The sequence below is a fragment of the Euprymna scolopes genome, unplaced genomic scaffold, assembly GCF_053919585.1.
Source record: "Euprymna scolopes isolate OS-2025 unplaced genomic scaffold, ASM5391958v1 sca7, whole genome shotgun sequence".
NCBI classification, from domain to species: Eukaryota; Metazoa; Mollusca; class Cephalopoda; order Sepiida; family Sepiolidae; genus Euprymna; species Euprymna scolopes.
The window spans coordinates 271250-287336 of NW_027633768.1; the positions used below are offsets into that span (position 1 = coordinate 271250).

At 53.4% G+C, this 16087-nt stretch overlaps 20 non-coding genes and 1 pseudogene across 20 annotated transcripts; all 21 read right to left on the bottom strand.

The window, feature by feature from the left end:
• Window positions 1-211: 211 nt before the first annotated feature.
• On the bottom strand, window positions 212-412 carry LOC145275817 (U2 spliceosomal RNA). Its single transcript, XR_013867584.1, has one exon. It is a non-coding gene; the product is annotated as a U2 spliceosomal RNA (small nuclear RNA).
• A 357-nt stretch (window positions 413-769) lies between these two features.
• LOC145275818 (U2 spliceosomal RNA) lies at window positions 770-970 on the bottom strand. The gene has a single exon (XR_013867585.1). It is a non-coding gene; the product is annotated as a U2 spliceosomal RNA (small nuclear RNA).
• Window positions 971-1327: 357 nt separating this feature from the next.
• On the bottom strand, window positions 1328-1528 carry LOC145275819 (U2 spliceosomal RNA). Its single transcript, XR_013867586.1, has one exon. It is a non-coding gene; the product is annotated as a U2 spliceosomal RNA (small nuclear RNA).
• A 357-nt stretch (window positions 1529-1885) lies between these two features.
• On the bottom strand, window positions 1886-2086 carry LOC145275821 (U2 spliceosomal RNA). Its single transcript, XR_013867587.1, has one exon. It is a non-coding gene; the product is annotated as a U2 spliceosomal RNA (small nuclear RNA).
• A 357-nt stretch (window positions 2087-2443) lies between these two features.
• Window positions 2444-2644, bottom strand: LOC145275822 (U2 spliceosomal RNA). Its single transcript, XR_013867588.1, has one exon. It is a non-coding gene; the product is annotated as a U2 spliceosomal RNA (small nuclear RNA).
• A 357-nt stretch (window positions 2645-3001) lies between these two features.
• LOC145275823 (U2 spliceosomal RNA) lies at window positions 3002-3202 on the bottom strand. The gene has a single exon (XR_013867589.1). It is a non-coding gene; the product is annotated as a U2 spliceosomal RNA (small nuclear RNA).
• A 357-nt stretch (window positions 3203-3559) lies between these two features.
• Window positions 3560-3760, bottom strand: LOC145275824 (U2 spliceosomal RNA). Its single transcript, XR_013867590.1, has one exon. It is a non-coding gene; the product is annotated as a U2 spliceosomal RNA (small nuclear RNA).
• A 357-nt stretch (window positions 3761-4117) lies between these two features.
• Window positions 4118-4318, bottom strand: LOC145275826 (U2 spliceosomal RNA). Its single transcript, XR_013867592.1, has one exon. It is a non-coding gene; the product is annotated as a U2 spliceosomal RNA (small nuclear RNA).
• Window positions 4319-4675: 357 nt separating this feature from the next.
• On the bottom strand, window positions 4676-4876 carry LOC145275827 (U2 spliceosomal RNA). Its single transcript, XR_013867593.1, has one exon. It is a non-coding gene; the product is annotated as a U2 spliceosomal RNA (small nuclear RNA).
• A 357-nt stretch (window positions 4877-5233) lies between these two features.
• Window positions 5234-5434, bottom strand: LOC145275828 (U2 spliceosomal RNA). The gene has a single exon (XR_013867594.1). It is a non-coding gene; the product is annotated as a U2 spliceosomal RNA (small nuclear RNA).
• A 357-nt stretch (window positions 5435-5791) lies between these two features.
• LOC145275829 (U2 spliceosomal RNA) lies at window positions 5792-5992 on the bottom strand. Its single transcript, XR_013867595.1, has one exon. It is a non-coding gene; the product is annotated as a U2 spliceosomal RNA (small nuclear RNA).
• Window positions 5993-6349: 357 nt separating this feature from the next.
• Window positions 6350-6550, bottom strand: LOC145275830 (U2 spliceosomal RNA). Its single transcript, XR_013867596.1, has one exon. It is a non-coding gene; the product is annotated as a U2 spliceosomal RNA (small nuclear RNA).
• Window positions 6551-6907: 357 nt separating this feature from the next.
• LOC145275832 (U2 spliceosomal RNA) lies at window positions 6908-7108 on the bottom strand. The gene has a single exon (XR_013867597.1). It is a non-coding gene; the product is annotated as a U2 spliceosomal RNA (small nuclear RNA).
• Window positions 7109-7465: 357 nt separating this feature from the next.
• Window positions 7466-7666, bottom strand: LOC145275833 (U2 spliceosomal RNA). Its single transcript, XR_013867598.1, has one exon. It is a non-coding gene; the product is annotated as a U2 spliceosomal RNA (small nuclear RNA).
• Window positions 7667-8023: 357 nt separating this feature from the next.
• On the bottom strand, window positions 8024-8224 carry LOC145275834 (U2 spliceosomal RNA). The gene has a single exon (XR_013867599.1). It is a non-coding gene; the product is annotated as a U2 spliceosomal RNA (small nuclear RNA).
• A 357-nt stretch (window positions 8225-8581) lies between these two features.
• Window positions 8582-8782, bottom strand: LOC145275835 (U2 spliceosomal RNA). The gene has a single exon (XR_013867600.1). It is a non-coding gene; the product is annotated as a U2 spliceosomal RNA (small nuclear RNA).
• Window positions 8783-9139: 357 nt separating this feature from the next.
• LOC145275836 (U2 spliceosomal RNA) lies at window positions 9140-9340 on the bottom strand. Its single transcript, XR_013867601.1, has one exon. It is a non-coding gene; the product is annotated as a U2 spliceosomal RNA (small nuclear RNA).
• A 357-nt stretch (window positions 9341-9697) lies between these two features.
• LOC145275838 (U2 spliceosomal RNA) lies at window positions 9698-9898 on the bottom strand. The gene has a single exon (XR_013867603.1). It is a non-coding gene; the product is annotated as a U2 spliceosomal RNA (small nuclear RNA).
• Window positions 9899-10255: 357 nt separating this feature from the next.
• LOC145275839 (U2 spliceosomal RNA) lies at window positions 10256-10456 on the bottom strand. The gene has a single exon (XR_013867604.1). It is a non-coding gene; the product is annotated as a U2 spliceosomal RNA (small nuclear RNA).
• Window positions 10457-10813: 357 nt separating this feature from the next.
• Window positions 10814-11014, bottom strand: LOC145275840 (U2 spliceosomal RNA). Its single transcript, XR_013867605.1, has one exon. It is a non-coding gene; the product is annotated as a U2 spliceosomal RNA (small nuclear RNA).
• A 357-nt stretch (window positions 11015-11371) lies between these two features.
• On the bottom strand, window positions 11372-11581 carry LOC145275519 (U2 spliceosomal RNA; annotated as a pseudogene).
• Window positions 11582-16087: the final 4506 nt, after the last annotated feature.

The following is a 16087-nucleotide window of genomic DNA, read 5'->3' on the forward strand; positions in this document are numbered from 1 at the left end:
GCCCGCCTCCGTCATCCAGCTAATGAGACCAACGAACGGTCCATCCAGCCGAGCGGACCGAACCGAAAGCGAACGAAAGCAAAGCCAGCAACAACTAAGTAAAGGGAAGTAAGGACCAACAAAGTCGTTTAGTTTAGTAGTAAGATCAAAGTAGTAGTCAGTCTGTTTTTGGGATTGCGTTTTCTGACTCTTTCCCGAGCGAGCTGGGGTCAGAATCGGGGCTGTTAACTCCTGGAGGCAGTGCAATACCAGGCCAACCCGTGGAGAAGGGGGAGCAAGCTCCTAACCCTTGACCGAGTTCCAAAAATCAGTTTAATATCGTGATCCCTCCATGCGAGGGACCTATCAGATATTAAGCTGATAAGAACAGATACTACACTTTGATCTTAGCCAGAAGAGGCCGAGAAGCGATAAAGGGGCTCCCTCCGGGGCCGGGGTCGTCAGTGGACCGGTCCGGGCGGCAAAGGTTGCGGGCAGAGCGACAACGACCCCCCTACCCCCGGCCCCTCTCTACTAGTGGAAGCGTCGATCGCAGGCAGCGGCCAAGGAGGGCCGCCCGCCCGCCTCCGTCATCCAGCTAATGAGACCAACGAACGGTCCATCCAGCCGAGCGGACCGAACCGAAAGCGAACGAAAGCAAAGCCAGCAACAACTAAGTAAAGGGAAGTAAGGACCAACAAAGTCGTTTAGTTTAGTAGTAAGATCAAAGTAGTAGTCAGTCTGTTTTTGGGATTGCGTTTTCTGACTCTTTCCCGAGCGAGCTGGGGTCAGAATCGGGGCTGTTAACTCCTGGAGGCAGTGCAATACCAGGCCAACCCGTGGAGAAGGGGGAGCAAGCTCCTAACCCTTGACCGAGTTCCAAAAATCAGTTTAATATCGTGATCCCTCCATGCGAGGGACCTATCAGATATTAAGCTGATAAGAACAGATACTACACTTTGATCTTAGCCAGAAGAGGCCGAGAAGCGATAAAGGGGCTCCCTCCGGGGCCGGGGTCGTCAGTGGACCGGTCCGGGCGGCAAAGGTTGCGGGCAGAGCGACAACGACCCCCCTACCCCCGGCCCCTCTCTACTAGTGGAAGCGTCGATCGCAGGCAGCGGCCAAGGAGGGCCGCCCGCCCGCCTCCGTCATCCAGCTAATGAGACCAACGAACGGTCCATCCAGCCGAGCGGACCGAACCGAAAGCGAACGAAAGCAAAGCCAGCAACAACTAAGTAAAGGGAAGTAAGGACCAACAAAGTCGTTTAGTTTAGTAGTAAGATCAAAGTAGTAGTCAGTCTGTTTTTGGGATTGCGTTTTCTGACTCTTTCCCGAGCGAGCTGGGGTCAGAATCGGGGCTGTTAACTCCTGGAGGCAGTGCAATACCAGGCCAACCCGTGGAGAAGGGGGAGCAAGCTCCTAACCCTTGACCGAGTTCCAAAAATCAGTTTAATATCGTGATCCCTCCATGCGAGGGACCTATCAGATATTAAGCTGATAAGAACAGATACTACACTTTGATCTTAGCCAGAAGAGGCCGAGAAGCGATAAAGGGGCTCCCTCCGGGGCCGGGGTCGTCAGTGGACCGGTCCGGGCGGCAAAGGTTGCGGGCAGAGCGACAACGACCCCCCTACCCCCGGCCCCTCTCTACTAGTGGAAGCGTCGATCGCAGGCAGCGGCCAAGGAGGGCCGCCCGCCCGCCTCCGTCATCCAGCTAATGAGACCAACGAACGGTCCATCCAGCCGAGCGGACCGAACCGAAAGCGAACGAAAGCAAAGCCAGCAACAACTAAGTAAAGGGAAGTAAGGACCAACAAAGTCGTTTAGTTTAGTAGTAAGATCAAAGTAGTAGTCAGTCTGTTTTTGGGATTGCGTTTTCTGACTCTTTCCCGAGCGAGCTGGGGTCAGAATCGGGGCTGTTAACTCCTGGAGGCAGTGCAATACCAGGCCAACCCGTGGAGAAGGGGGAGCAAGCTCCTAACCCTTGACCGAGTTCCAAAAATCAGTTTAATATCGTGATCCCTCCATGCGAGGGACCTATCAGATATTAAGCTGATAAGAACAGATACTACACTTTGATCTTAGCCAGAAGAGGCCGAGAAGCGATAAAGGGGCTCCCTCCGGGGCCGGGGTCGTCAGTGGACCGGTCCGGGCGGCAAAGGTTGCGGGCAGAGCGACAACGACCCCCCTACCCCCGGCCCCTCTCTACTAGTGGAAGCGTCGATCGCAGGCAGCGGCCAAGGAGGGCCGCCCGCCCGCCTCCGTCATCCAGCTAATGAGACCAACGAACGGTCCATCCAGCCGAGCGGACCGAACCGAAAGCGAACGAAAGCAAAGCCAGCAACAACTAAGTAAAGGGAAGTAAGGACCAACAAAGTCGTTTAGTTTAGTAGTAAGATCAAAGTAGTAGTCAGTCTGTTTTTGGGATTGCGTTTTCTGACTCTTTCCCGAGCGAGCTGGGGTCAGAATCGGGGCTGTTAACTCCTGGAGGCAGTGCAATACCAGGCCAACCCGTGGAGAAGGGGGAGCAAGCTCCTAACCCTTGACCGAGTTCCAAAAATCAGTTTAATATCGTGATCCCTCCATGCGAGGGACCTATCAGATATTAAGCTGATAAGAACAGATACTACACTTTGATCTTAGCCAGAAGAGGCCGAGAAGCGATAAAGGGGCTCCCTCCGGGGCCGGGGTCGTCAGTGGACCGGTCCGGGCGGCAAAGGTTGCGGGCAGAGCGACAACGACCCCCCTACCCCCGGCCCCTCTCTACTAGTGGAAGCGTCGATCGCAGGCAGCGGCCAAGGAGGGCCGCCCGCCCGCCTCCGTCATCCAGCTAATGAGACCAACGAACGGTCCATCCAGCCGAGCGGACCGAACCGAAAGCGAACGAAAGCAAAGCCAGCAACAACTAAGTAAAGGGAAGTAAGGACCAACAAAGTCGTTTAGTTTAGTAGTAAGATCAAAGTAGTAGTCAGTCTGTTTTTGGGATTGCGTTTTCTGACTCTTTCCCGAGCGAGCTGGGGTCAGAATCGGGGCTGTTAACTCCTGGAGGCAGTGCAATACCAGGCCAACCCGTGGAGAAGGGGGAGCAAGCTCCTAACCCTTGACCGAGTTCCAAAAATCAGTTTAATATCGTGATCCCTCCATGCGAGGGACCTATCAGATATTAAGCTGATAAGAACAGATACTACACTTTGATCTTAGCCAGAAGAGGCCGAGAAGCGATAAAGGGGCTCCCTCCGGGGCCGGGGTCGTCAGTGGACCGGTCCGGGCGGCAAAGGTTGCGGGCAGAGCGACAACGACCCCCCTACCCCCGGCCCCTCTCTACTAGTGGAAGCGTCGATCGCAGGCAGCGGCCAAGGAGGGCCGCCCGCCCGCCTCCGTCATCCAGCTAATGAGACCAACGAACGGTCCATCCAGCCGAGCGGACCGAACCGAAAGCGAACGAAAGCAAAGCCAGCAACAACTAAGTAAAGGGAAGTAAGGACCAACAAAGTCGTTTAGTTTAGTAGTAAGATCAAAGTAGTAGTCAGTCTGTTTTTGGGATTGCGTTTTCTGACTCTTTCCCGAGCGAGCTGGGGTCAGAATCGGGGCTGTTAACTCCTGGAGGCAGTGCAATACCAGGCCAACCCGTGGAGAAGGGGGAGCAAGCTCCTAACCCTTGACCGAGTTCCAAAAATCAGTTTAATATCGTGATCCCTCCATGCGAGGGACCTATCAGATATTAAGCTGATAAGAACAGATACTACACTTTGATCTTAGCCAGAAGAGGCCGAGAAGCGATAAAGGGGCTCCCTCCGGGGCCGGGGTCGTCAGTGGACCGGTCCGGGCGGCAAAGGTTGCGGGCAGAGCGACAACGACCCCCCTACCCCCGGCCCCTCTCTACTAGTGGAAGCGTCGATCGCAGGCAGCGGCCAAGGAGGGCCGCCCGCCCGCCTCCGTCATCCAGCTAATGAGACCAACGAACGGTCCATCCAGCCGAGCGGACCGAACCGAAAGCGAACGAAAGCAAAGCCAGCAACAACTAAGTAAAGGGAAGTAAGGACCAACAAAGTCGTTTAGTTTAGTAGTAAGATCAAAGTAGTAGTCAGTCTGTTTTTGGGATTGCGTTTTCTGACTCTTTCCCGAGCGAGCTGGGGTCAGAATCGGGGCTGTTAACTCCTGGAGGCAGTGCAATACCAGGCCAACCCGTGGAGAAGGGGGAGCAAGCTCCTAACCCTTGACCGAGTTCCAAAAATCAGTTTAATATCGTGATCCCTCCATGCGAGGGACCTATCAGATATTAAGCTGATAAGAACAGATACTACACTTTGATCTTAGCCAGAAGAGGCCGAGAAGCGATAAAGGGGCTCCCTCCGGGGCCGGGGTCGTCAGTGGACCGGTCCGGGCGGCAAAGGTTGCGGGCAGAGCGACAACGACCCCCCTACCCCCGGCCCCTCTCTACTAGTGGAAGCGTCGATCGCAGGCAGCGGCCAAGGAGGGCCGCCCGCCCGCCTCCGTCATCCAGCTAATGAGACCAACGAACGGTCCATCCAGCCGAGCGGACCGAACCGAAAGCGAACGAAAGCAAAGCCAGCAACAACTAAGTAAAGGGAAGTAAGGACCAACAAAGTCGTTTAGTTTAGTAGTAAGATCAAAGTAGTAGTCAGTCTGTTTTTGGGATTGCGTTTTCTGACTCTTTCCCGAGCGAGCTGGGGTCAGAATCGGGGCTGTTAACTCCTGGAGGCAGTGCAATACCAGGCCAACCCGTGGAGAAGGGGGAGCAAGCTCCTAACCCTTGACCGAGTTCCAAAAATCAGTTTAATATCGTGATCCCTCCATGCGAGGGACCTATCAGATATTAAGCTGATAAGAACAGATACTACACTTTGATCTTAGCCAGAAGAGGCCGAGAAGCGATAAAGGGGCTCCCTCCGGGGCCGGGGTCGTCAGTGGACCGGTCCGGGCGGCAAAGGTTGCGGGCAGAGCGACAACGACCCCCCTACCCCCGGCCCCTCTCTACTAGTGGAAGCGTCGATCGCAGGCAGCGGCCAAGGAGGGCCGCCCGCCCGCCTCCGTCATCCAGCTAATGAGACCAACGAACGGTCCATCCAGCCGAGCGGACCGAACCGAAAGCGAACGAAAGCAAAGCCAGCAACAACTAAGTAAAGGGAAGTAAGGACCAACAAAGTCGTTTAGTTTAGTAGTAAGATCAAAGTAGTAGTCAGTCTGTTTTTGGGATTGCGTTTTCTGACTCTTTCCCGAGCGAGCTGGGGTCAGAATCGGGGCTGTTAACTCCTGGAGGCAGTGCAATACCAGGCCAACCCGTGGAGAAGGGGGAGCAAGCTCCTAACCCTTGACCGAGTTCCAAAAATCAGTTTAATATCGTGATCCCTCCATGCGAGGGACCTATCAGATATTAAGCTGATAAGAACAGATACTACACTTTGATCTTAGCCAGAAGAGGCCGAGAAGCGATAAAGGGGCTCCCTCCGGGGCCGGGGTCGTCAGTGGACCGGTCCGGGCGGCAAAGGTTGCGGGCAGAGCGACAACGACCCCCCTACCCCCGGCCCCTCTCTACTAGTGGAAGCGTCGATCGCAGGCAGCGGCCAAGGAGGGCCGCCCGCCCGCCTCCGTCATCCAGCTAATGAGACCAACGAACGGTCCATCCAGCCGAGCGGACCGAACCGAAAGCGAACGAAAGCAAAGCCAGCAACAACTAAGTAAAGGGAAGTAAGGACCAACAAAGTCGTTTAGTTTAGTAGTAAGATCAAAGTAGTAGTCAGTCTGTTTTTGGGATTGCGTTTTCTGACTCTTTCCCGAGCGAGCTGGGGTCAGAATCGGGGCTGTTAACTCCTGGAGGCAGTGCAATACCAGGCCAACCCGTGGAGAAGGGGGAGCAAGCTCCTAACCCTTGACCGAGTTCCAAAAATCAGTTTAATATCGTGATCCCTCCATGCGAGGGACCTATCAGATATTAAGCTGATAAGAACAGATACTACACTTTGATCTTAGCCAGAAGAGGCCGAGAAGCGATAAAGGGGCTCCCTCCGGGGCCGGGGTCGTCAGTGGACCGGTCCGGGCGGCAAAGGTTGCGGGCAGAGCGACAACGACCCCCCTACCCCCGGCCCCTCTCTACTAGTGGAAGCGTCGATCGCAGGCAGCGGCCAAGGAGGGCCGCCCGCCCGCCTCCGTCATCCAGCTAATGAGACCAACGAACGGTCCATCCAGCCGAGCGGACCGAACCGAAAGCGAACGAAAGCAAAGCCAGCAACAACTAAGTAAAGGGAAGTAAGGACCAACAAAGTCGTTTAGTTTAGTAGTAAGATCAAAGTAGTAGTCAGTCTGTTTTTGGGATTGCGTTTTCTGACTCTTTCCCGAGCGAGCTGGGGTCAGAATCGGGGCTGTTAACTCCTGGAGGCAGTGCAATACCAGGCCAACCCGTGGAGAAGGGGGAGCAAGCTCCTAACCCTTGACCGAGTTCCAAAAATCAGTTTAATATCGTGATCCCTCCATGCGAGGGACCTATCAGATATTAAGCTGATAAGAACAGATACTACACTTTGATCTTAGCCAGAAGAGGCCGAGAAGCGATAAAGGGGCTCCCTCCGGGGCCGGGGTCGTCAGTGGACCGGTCCGGGCGGCAAAGGTTGCGGGCAGAGCGACAACGACCCCCCTACCCCCGGCCCCTCTCTACTAGTGGAAGCGTCGATCGCAGGCAGCGGCCAAGGAGGGCCGCCCGCCCGCCTCCGTCATCCAGCTAATGAGACCAACGAACGGTCCATCCAGCCGAGCGGACCGAACCGAAAGCGAACGAAAGCAAAGCCAGCAACAACTAAGTAAAGGGAAGTAAGGACCAACAAAGTCGTTTAGTTTAGTAGTAAGATCAAAGTAGTAGTCAGTCTGTTTTTGGGATTGCGTTTTCTGACTCTTTCCCGAGCGAGCTGGGGTCAGAATCGGGGCTGTTAACTCCTGGAGGCAGTGCAATACCAGGCCAACCCGTGGAGAAGGGGGAGCAAGCTCCTAACCCTTGACCGAGTTCCAAAAATCAGTTTAATATCGTGATCCCTCCATGCGAGGGACCTATCAGATATTAAGCTGATAAGAACAGATACTACACTTTGATCTTAGCCAGAAGAGGCCGAGAAGCGATAAAGGGGCTCCCTCCGGGGCCGGGGTCGTCAGTGGACCGGTCCGGGCGGCAAAGGTTGCGGGCAGAGCGACAACGACCCCCCTACCCCCGGCCCCTCTCTACTAGTGGAAGCGTCGATCGCAGGCAGCGGCCAAGGAGGGCCGCCCGCCCGCCTCCGTCATCCAGCTAATGAGACCAACGAACGGTCCATCCAGCCGAGCGGACCGAACCGAAAGCGAACGAAAGCAAAGCCAGCAACAACTAAGTAAAGGGAAGTAAGGACCAACAAAGTCGTTTAGTTTAGTAGTAAGATCAAAGTAGTAGTCAGTCTGTTTTTGGGATTGCGTTTTCTGACTCTTTCCCGAGCGAGCTGGGGTCAGAATCGGGGCTGTTAACTCCTGGAGGCAGTGCAATACCAGGCCAACCCGTGGAGAAGGGGGAGCAAGCTCCTAACCCTTGACCGAGTTCCAAAAATCAGTTTAATATCGTGATCCCTCCATGCGAGGGACCTATCAGATATTAAGCTGATAAGAACAGATACTACACTTTGATCTTAGCCAGAAGAGGCCGAGAAGCGATAAAGGGGCTCCCTCCGGGGCCGGGGTCGTCAGTGGACCGGTCCGGGCGGCAAAGGTTGCGGGCAGAGCGACAACGACCCCCCTACCCCCGGCCCCTCTCTACTAGTGGAAGCGTCGATCGCAGGCAGCGGCCAAGGAGGGCCGCCCGCCCGCCTCCGTCATCCAGCTAATGAGACCAACGAACGGTCCATCCAGCCGAGCGGACCGAACCGAAAGCGAACGAAAGCAAAGCCAGCAACAACTAAGTAAAGGGAAGTAAGGACCAACAAAGTCGTTTAGTTTAGTAGTAAGATCAAAGTAGTAGTCAGTCTGTTTTTGGGATTGCGTTTTCTGACTCTTTCCCGAGCGAGCTGGGGTCAGAATCGGGGCTGTTAACTCCTGGAGGCAGTGCAATACCAGGCCAACCCGTGGAGAAGGGGGAGCAAGCTCCTAACCCTTGACCGAGTTCCAAAAATCAGTTTAATATCGTGATCCCTCCATGCGAGGGACCTATCAGATATTAAGCTGATAAGAACAGATACTACACTTTGATCTTAGCCAGAAGAGGCCGAGAAGCGATAAAGGGGCTCCCTCCGGGGCCGGGGTCGTCAGTGGACCGGTCCGGGCGGCAAAGGTTGCGGGCAGAGCGACAACGACCCCCCTACCCCCGGCCCCTCTCTACTAGTGGAAGCGTCGATCGCAGGCAGCGGCCAAGGAGGGCCGCCCGCCCGCCTCCGTCATCCAGCTAATGAGACCAACGAACGGTCCATCCAGCCGAGCGGACCGAACCGAAAGCGAACGAAAGCAAAGCCAGCAACAACTAAGTAAAGGGAAGTAAGGACCAACAAAGTCGTTTAGTTTAGTAGTAAGATCAAAGTAGTAGTCAGTCTGTTTTTGGGATTGCGTTTTCTGACTCTTTCCCGAGCGAGCTGGGGTCAGAATCGGGGCTGTTAACTCCTGGAGGCAGTGCAATACCAGGCCAACCCGTGGAGAAGGGGGAGCAAGCTCCTAACCCTTGACCGAGTTCCAAAAATCAGTTTAATATCGTGATCCCTCCATGCGAGGGACCTATCAGATATTAAGCTGATAAGAACAGATACTACACTTTGATCTTAGCCAGAAGAGGCCGAGAAGCGATAAAGGGGCTCCCTCCGGGGCCGGGGTCGTCAGTGGACCGGTCCGGGCGGCAAAGGTTGCGGGCAGAGCGACAACGACCCCCCTACCCCCGGCCCCTCTCTACTAGTGGAAGCGTCGATCGCAGGCAGCGGCCAAGGAGGGCCGCCCGCCCGCCTCCGTCATCCAGCTAATGAGACCAACGAACGGTCCATCCAGCCGAGCGGACCGAACCGAAAGCGAACGAAAGCAAAGCCAGCAACAACTAAGTAAAGGGAAGTAAGGACCAACAAAGTCGTTTAGTTTAGTAGTAAGATCAAAGTAGTAGTCAGTCTGTTTTTGGGATTGCGTTTTCTGACTCTTTCCCGAGCGAGCTGGGGTCAGAATCGGGGCTGTTAACTCCTGGAGGCAGTGCAATACCAGGCCAACCCGTGGAGAAGGGGGAGCAAGCTCCTAACCCTTGACCGAGTTCCAAAAATCAGTTTAATATCGTGATCCCTCCATGCGAGGGACCTATCAGATATTAAGCTGATAAGAACAGATACTACACTTTGATCTTAGCCAGAAGAGGCCGAGAAGCGATAAAGGGGCTCCCTCCGGGGCCGGGGTCGTCAGTGGACCGGTCCGGGCGGCAAAGGTTGCGGGCAGAGCGACAACGACCCCCCTACCCCCGGCCCCTCTCTACTAGTGGAAGCGTCGATCGCAGGCAGCGGCCAAGGAGGGCCGCCCGCCCGCCTCCGTCATCCAGCTAATGAGACCAACGAACGGTCCATCCAGCCGAGCGGACCGAACCGAAAGCGAACGAAAGCAAAGCCAGCAACAACTAAGTAAAGGGAAGTAAGGACCAACAAAGTCGTTTAGTTTAGTAGTAAGATCAAAGTAGTAGTCAGTCTGTTTTTGGGATTGCGTTTTCTGACTCTTTCCCGAGCGAGCTGGGGTCAGAATCGGGGCTGTTAACTCCTGGAGGCAGTGCAATACCAGGCCAACCCGTGGAGAAGGGGGAGCAAGCTCCTAACCCTTGACCGAGTTCCAAAAATCAGTTTAATATCGTGATCCCTCCATGCGAGGGACCTATCAGATATTAAGCTGATAAGAACAGATACTACACTTTGATCTTAGCCAGAAGAGGCCGAGAAGCGATAAAGGGGCTCCCTCCGGGGCCGGGGTCGTCAGTGGACCGGTCCGGGCGGCAAAGGTTGCGGGCAGAGCGACAACGACCCCCCTACCCCCGGCCCCTCTCTACTAGTGGAAGCGTCGATCGCAGGCAGCGGCCAAGGAGGGCCGCCCGCCCGCCTCCGTCATCCAGCTAATGAGACCAACGAACGGTCCATCCAGCCGAGCGGACCGAACCGAAAGCGAACGAAAGCAAAGCCAGCAACAACTAAGTAAAGGGAAGTAAGGACCAACAAAGTCGTTTAGTTTAGTAGTAAGATCAAAGTAGTAGTCAGTCTGTTTTTGGGATTGCGTTTTCTGACTCTTTCCCGAGCGAGCTGGGGTCAGAATCGGGGCTGTTAACTCCTGGAGGCAGTGCAATACCAGGCCAACCCGTGGAGAAGGGGGAGCAAGCTCCTAACCCTTGACCGAGTTCCAAAAATCAGTTTAATATCGTGATCCCTCCATGCGAGGGACCTATCAGATATTAAGCTGATAAGAACAGATACTACACTTTGATCTTAGCCAGAAGAGGCCGAGAAGCGATAAAGGGGCTCCCTCCGGGGCCGGGGTCGTCAGTGGACCGGTCCGGGCGGCAAAGGTTGCGGGCAGAGCGACAACGACCCCCCTACCCCCGGCCCCTCTCTACTAGTGGAAGCGTCGATCGCAGGCAGCGGCCAAGGAGGGCCGCCCGCCCGCCTCCGTCATCCAGCTAATGAGACCAACGAACGGTCCATCCAGCCGAGCGGACCGAACCGAAAGCGAACGAAAGCAAAGCCAGCAACAACTAAGTAAAGGGAAGTAAGGACCAACAAAGTCGTTTAGTTTAGTAGTAAGATCAAAGTAGTAGTCAGTCTGTTTTTGGGATTGCGTTTTCTGACTCTTTCCCGAGCGAGCTGGGGTCAGAATCGGGGCTGTTAACTCCTGGAGGCAGTGCAATACCAGGCCAACCCGTGGAGAAGGGGGAGCAAGCTCCTAACCCTTGACCGAGTTCCAAAAATCAGTTTAATATCGTGATCCCTCCATGCGAGGGACCTATCAGATATTAAGCTGATAAGAACAGATACTACACTTTGATCTTAGCCAGAAGAGGCCGAGAAGCGATAAAGGGGCTCCCTCCGGGGCCGGGGTCGTCAGTGGACCGGTCCGGGCGGCAAAGGTTGCGGGCAGAGCGACAACGACCCCCCTACCCCCGGCCCCTCTCTACTAGTGGAAGCGTCGATCGCAGGCAGCGGCCAAGGAGGGCCGCCCGCCCGCCTCCGTCATCCAGCTAATGAGACCAACGAACGGTCCATCCAGCCGAGCGGACCGAACCGAAAGCGAACGAAAGCAAAGCCAGCAACAACTAAGTAAAGGGAAGTAAGGACCAACAAAGTCGTTTAGTTTAGTAGTAAGATCAAAGTAGTAGTCAGTCTGTTTTTGGGATTGCGTTTTCTGACTCTTTCCCGAGCGAGCTGGGGTCAGAATCGGGGCTGTTAACTCCTGGAGGCAGTGCAATACCAGGCCAACCCGTGGAGAAGGGGGAGCAAGCTCCTAACCCTTGACCGAGTTCCAAAAATCAGTTTAATATCGTGATCCCTCCATGCGAGGGACCTATCAGATATTAAGCTGATAAGAACAGATACTACACTTTGATCTTATTTATTTATTTTATTGTAGTCAAAAAATGCATTTACAATTTCAAATTATAAAAAACAAAAATCAACACAACAAAATTAGGCACAAGGCCCTATAAGAAATTGGGAGGGGGAGGGTACAGGGTCTTTGTGACTATCTAACAGATGAGACTTTGAAGTCTTACTCTTGACTGGCAACATTTACCAAAATACCTCAATCACTCTGTGGATCTTAATCTAACTAATACCCCAGCGTTTAGTGTAAAAAATAACTTATGTACAATTTGTAAAACCTTATCTGTGTGTTGTGTGTGCATTTTTTTTTTTTTTTTTTTTTTTTTTTTTTTTTTTTTTTTTTTTTTTTTTTTTTTTTTTTTTTTTTTTGTGTGTGTATGTGCATGTGTTAGAAAATAAAGTTCGATTTCATTGAAAAGAGTTTTTGAATTAATTGGGAATAAAATGTTCGTGGAGTGGGACTATACTAATAAAAATGTTCATTTTCAAAAAATAAGGGAAAAAACTACTAATGTGTTGTTAGTAAGACCCCCCTGTACTATTCTATGTGGTTAGATTTCCCACTGTTTTCCGGGGAACCGAAAACAAGCAGGGCGTCCCTAATGGGTATGGGGAAATGGCCTTAATAGAGGTGGGAGAAAATACAGCAACGGATGGAGGGGGTAGGAGGGTGACCTCTGAGTAGGGGAGCGACCGGGGACATCAGAAAATAAACCTGAGGAGCAGAGGGGTTGGGCAGACTCAGAGGTACTCTAATACCAAAAAATAAAATCAGGGACAGGATCTCATTTGTACCACCAGTCAAGAGTTACTTTACTTGAACTTATGCTAACCTAGGCGGGATGGGTTCCGTAGGACCCAGCACCGCCCATGCCATGCCTAAGGAGGGAACACGTATTGAAACTTGGCTCCTCGACGGATGCACAAACTAGTGCTGTGCACCCACCTCTTGTCAAATTCCACTCTAGGCAACCTCTTCCAATCGCATCTGATCTTTACTTTAAGCAAATGTTTAAAGTAAACGATCAGATCCCGATCCGGAACAGATGTCCCTTCGCGGACCAACTTGAGGCGCGTGATCCAGATGGTCATGCGCGCTACTGCTAGGATCGCCAGGAAAACCAAACTTTCCTCCCTGGGGAACGGCGGCTCCATGTTGTACACAAAAGTTCCTACGTCGAGATCGAGCAGACACTCGGCATCGATGCGAGCTGTTACCCCCTCGACGTACTTTAAAAGGGGCTGTATCCGGCTGCAACTAAAAAACGCGTGCTCGATAGTTTCGGGCTCGCGTTCGTCACAGCACGGACAGAAGCGCCTGGTATGTTCTTTATACCGGAAAAGTTCGTCGAAGAGGGGCAGCGCATTTCGGACCAGTCGCCAAGTCAGGGAGAATTCCGAGTTATTCAGAATCTCCCGTCCCGGCGCCCAACACCATTGAGAACGGACAACCTTCATCGACCATCCCATCCGCCTACAAAGTGGATCCTTCGCGGTCCCCTCCACTAAATCCCGATACAGTTCCTTCCTTGGCTGATCGAGGACACTGGTCCCCGGCAAAGCTCTAAGAGCGGTCCGGCATTCGGAGAAGAACTTGGACTCCCCCTTCGGTCTACGACGACCTTCTACCGAAGGGTTGGGTTTGAGATTGGGAAACGAGTTCTCAACCACAGGGACCCAAGGAGCGTCTCCTTCAAGCGAACGACCCAGGAAAGCCAATCTCTCGGCGTTTCTGTGACACAAGAGACTGGGCTGACTCAGGCCTCCCTCGCTCGGACGTTGAACACAGACCTCTCTGCAGACATAGTGCTTACCCTCGTTCCACAAAAGTGAATCGAGGCGCCCTTGTAAGCGGGTTAGGCGTTCTGCAGGGAGAGGAAGTACAGACAAACGGTAAAGGATGAGCGGAAAGACGTATGTAGCACACGCCTCCGCCCGACCCTTCAAGGACAATTTCCTTCCAATCCAAGTCTTGACTGACGATTTGACCTTAGACTGTACTTCCGACCAATTCTTTTCCAGCTGAAGTCCCGGTCCAAACCAGACACCGAGAATACGGACCGGTCCATCGGTCCAGCTGAAAATACCTGGAAGCGAGTTTACCCCGGTCCAGGCCCCCAACCGCAGGCCAGCAGACTTGCTACGGTTGAAGATGGCCCCTGTTACTTCTTCGTATCGAGCGAGCGCCTCGACCACCGCTTGAATGTCCGTGAGGCAAGACACGAACACGGTGACGTCATCGGCGAACGCGGAAACCCTGGCTCGTGTGCCTCCAGGGAGAGCTATTCCGCGCAGGACTGGTGTAGTCGCCTCGTCCCTTAAATTGCGAAGGAGGGGTTCCAACGCCAGGACATACAGCAGAGGCGACAGCGGACAACCCTGTCGCACCGACCGAGAGACAGCGAATGACTCCGATAGCTTACCGTTGATCTGCACCGCCACCGTTGGCCTGTCATACAGAACAAAGATCCACTTGCGGAAGTCCGGATTAAATCCGGCGGCCTCTAACACAGATCCTAGGAACCGATGGTCGACCCTATCGAATGCCTTGGACTGATCCAAACTGATCAGCGCGGCTTCGGCGTCGTCTTCTGTCCCCTCTATGATCGAGCGTATCAAGTGCAAATTGTCTTGAATTGATCTCCCCTTCACAGCATAAGTCTGGTCTGGTTCGATCAAATCAGTGATGACAACCTGCAAGCGATTCGCAAGAATCTTTGCCAAAATCTTTAACTCTGTGTTTAGCAGAGTCAAGGGCCTAAAATCATCAAAGTTTTCCCTCCCGCCATGCCGTTGACCTTTCCTCAGCAATGTGATCACACCCTTGGTCACCTGTCCAGGGATGGAGCCCTGGGCAAACCAATGGTTGAACATATCCTTCAGAAGAGGGACCAACATGGGCGACAGCCTCAAGTAGAACTCGTAGGGTAAACCATCAAGCCCCGGAGATTTGTTATAGCCGACCTGCTTCAACGCAGTAATGACCTCATGTTCAGTAATAAGACCATCACAGCTAGCCGCTCGAGCCGCCGTGAGGCGGGGCGAGTCAGCCAAATAGCTGCCAAACTCATCAACCCTGAGCCTGGGTAGTTGGGTGAAGCGCACCGATAGATGCTCCCGAAACCCCTCGCAGATCTCCCGAGTCGATACTAAAGCGTGTCCTTCCAGGTTATGTACTTTACGAATGTACCCATCCGAACCGCGCCTTAAAGCAGCCTTACGCTCAACGGCGTCAACATTCACAGCCTCGTTAGAAACTTTATTTAACCTAGCCCTAACTACTTGACCTTCATACCGCTCGCTAGCCAAGCGGTTGAGATCTTGTTTAGCTAGTGCTAACTCTAGGGGATCCCCCCCTTCCACCGCCCGGGTCAGCTTATCCTCTAAGCGCTTCTTTGCCTCAGCCTTATCTAACGCGAGGCGTTGGCTATACTTGACAGAGAAGCGCCTAATTTTAGCCTTAAGACTAACCCACCACTTACTCCCTGTAACCGCCCCCACTAAAGCCCTCTGAATTAGCTCAGTGACCTTCAACCGGTAGTCCTCCAGCTCCAGCAAGTAGATGTTGAACTTCCAGTATCCGGCCAGTTTAGGCCTAGCACTTAAGTTCAAACGGGCCATAACAAGTTTATGGTCCGAGTGTCCTAATAAGTGGAACGTGGGGCAAGATAGGAAGTCTATGTCGCCTCTTCTAACTAACATCCGATCCAAGTAAGTACTCGGATGGGAAGGCACTACAGAATGCCACGTCCACATCTCCCGCCCTGGATGATCAAGACGAAATCTGTCGACGAGATCGCACGAAGCCATCAGGTCAGACAGAGAGCTGTCACACCACGCCGACCCACTAGCTCCCCCGACCTTATCTATACTGGGATCAAGGATTGCATTCCAATCACCCATTAAAACTAACCGTTCCGGATCCACTAAGAAGCCCTCCAACCGTCGAAAAAAGGTTGCCCTCTCTACAGCAGCATTGGGAGCATAAACAGCAACAATCCGAAAAGCACTACAATTAACAGCAACATCAACAACAAGCGCCCGCCCGTCCTCGCCTGCGTGAACAACATTCACCGACGCTGACAGGGTGCGTTTCACTAGCAAGGAGATTCCACGACTATAAGTATTGCCATATGCTGAGTAAACATCGTAATCGTTTACCAGCACCTGACAATCCTCGTCACAAACAAAGTGGGTCTCCTGGATAGCGGCGATATCTACCTTAAGGGACACCAGGTCTCTCACAACGCGCGAGGCCTTGCTTCGACACCTGATGCCCCTCACATTAAATGTAGCCAAGTTTAAAGCCATGTTCACTTACCTTAGGCAGTGTCACAGACGGGTCTGAAGTCCTCGGGAGTGAGGACGTAGCAGGCTTGCCCAAGGCTTCCGGTCAGCAGCTCCGCAGAAGGTAATCCATCCTTGGCAACGCCTCCCACGTCCAGGGGAAAAGTTAGTTTTAATGCCCTGTATAGGGAAGGATGGACATACAGGGGTGTGCGACCTTCGCATTTCACTGATAGGTTTTTAAGAGACGGGTGGTCCAT